The sequence below is a fragment of the Lepidochelys kempii genome, chromosome 3 (assembly GCF_965140265.1).
Source record: "Lepidochelys kempii isolate rLepKem1 chromosome 3, rLepKem1.hap2, whole genome shotgun sequence".
Lineage (NCBI taxonomy): Eukaryota > Metazoa > Chordata > Testudines > Cheloniidae > Lepidochelys > Lepidochelys kempii.
Genome location: NC_133258.1, coordinates 138,820,011 through 138,821,558, shown reverse-complemented (window position 1 = coordinate 138,821,558; position 1,548 = coordinate 138,820,011).

The following is a 1,548-nucleotide window of genomic DNA, read 5'->3' as shown; positions in this document are numbered from 1 at the left end:
GCACCTTACAAGTGCTGCTAGCAGTGAAGACCTACACCTAGAAATAGCCCCAGGGCATTGGGTTAAGGGGTTGCATCAGCTCTCCCCAGGCACACACACACACAAAGACCACTTGGACCCAGCAACGGGCCTGCGGGAGGTGGGCAGCATTTTTCAAAAGCTGGGGGGGGGGAGGGCAAGGAATTTTTAAAAAATAAAAATGGAAGGGGATTGTTTATAAAAAAGTTGGAATTTTTCCTCCTTTTTTGACCAGCTCTCCTGCTCCTCCCAGGACCAGCACAAAATGTGGCCCATTCCAGACATCAGATCCACATGGAGCACACTGGAGCTCCCCATGGCAGCTGAAGTCTGGCTGCACACTGCACAGATTGTGTTGTAGGATCAAAACCTGAGACAGTACCTGCCCTAAAGATAGGAAAGAAATTTACAAAAAGGGTAAGTTAGCTTTTTGTCCATCAGCAGTTGGGGCTGCAGAGTAATGTGCACAAACTTGCAATCCTGAGGAGCAGAAACATTGACAGTGATAGAGTGATGTTTCCCCTATCCAGATGTCCACTTGTTGCTAGCACATAATGCTAGGAAATGTTTAAAGGTGAAATATTAAGGAATTAAAACTTTTTAGTTATAACATATTATGGTCTTGTTTCTGAATCGGTTTTGAATCTTGACTTCTACAGTTAATATTTTCTGAGCCACCATGTAAGATTTTTTAGAAATTTTCCAAGAGGGAAAGAATTTAAGTAAATAAAAATAGAGGAGGACAATGTAGAAATAATTGTTATCATTCGTGGACATTCATCTAGTACCTATAAAGGGGACAGACGAGGCCCTGCCAATCTTGCTCCCAACTCAGAGTGCAGAAGTAGAAATTTCCGCCACGCCCTCTAGAGGCAAAGACTGCAGGGGGACAAGAGAGGCTATTACAAGGCTTTTAGATACTTTCAGTAACTTAGATGTCCTCTCTACCTGTTTCTTACCCAGAATCTGTTGTAGTGTTGCCAGCAGGATAGAAAAGCAGCATTAGGTCCGTACTAGTGGACTATGTTAACTGAGGCATCTGGACATAGGGACAGAATGAGGGGATGGTTTGAAAGAAATATTTTTTAAATTGTAGATTAAGATATGTAAGCCTGGTGTTTCACTTATGTTGCAGAGTATTAGTTTTTGTCTGATCTATGTCAATTGAAAGCTCATCAGCCAGCGACCTTCCTTCTTCATCAGAGCTGGGAGGAGTTCTGGTAGCCATGGTCCCTTGGAATAAGTTACTGATTGTGATTGCAGTATGTAACTTATTATAGAATCCTTGGCGTGATGGGTCCTTCCCAAGAAGTTAGAAGAGGTTTGGTATTTCAGTAAAAATTTCTTGCGTGTACTCATTGCTCATTCTGAAACGGTTTTGTGGATTAAAGCTCAAACAAGTAATACTTATTTAAAATACAAGACTATGTATTTAATATGTTTTTCTTTAAAGTTAGGTAGGATCACATTCAAGTTTGAAACTCTCCCATTCCATCACTTTTTGTGTTATCTGAGTACAAATAAATGTTT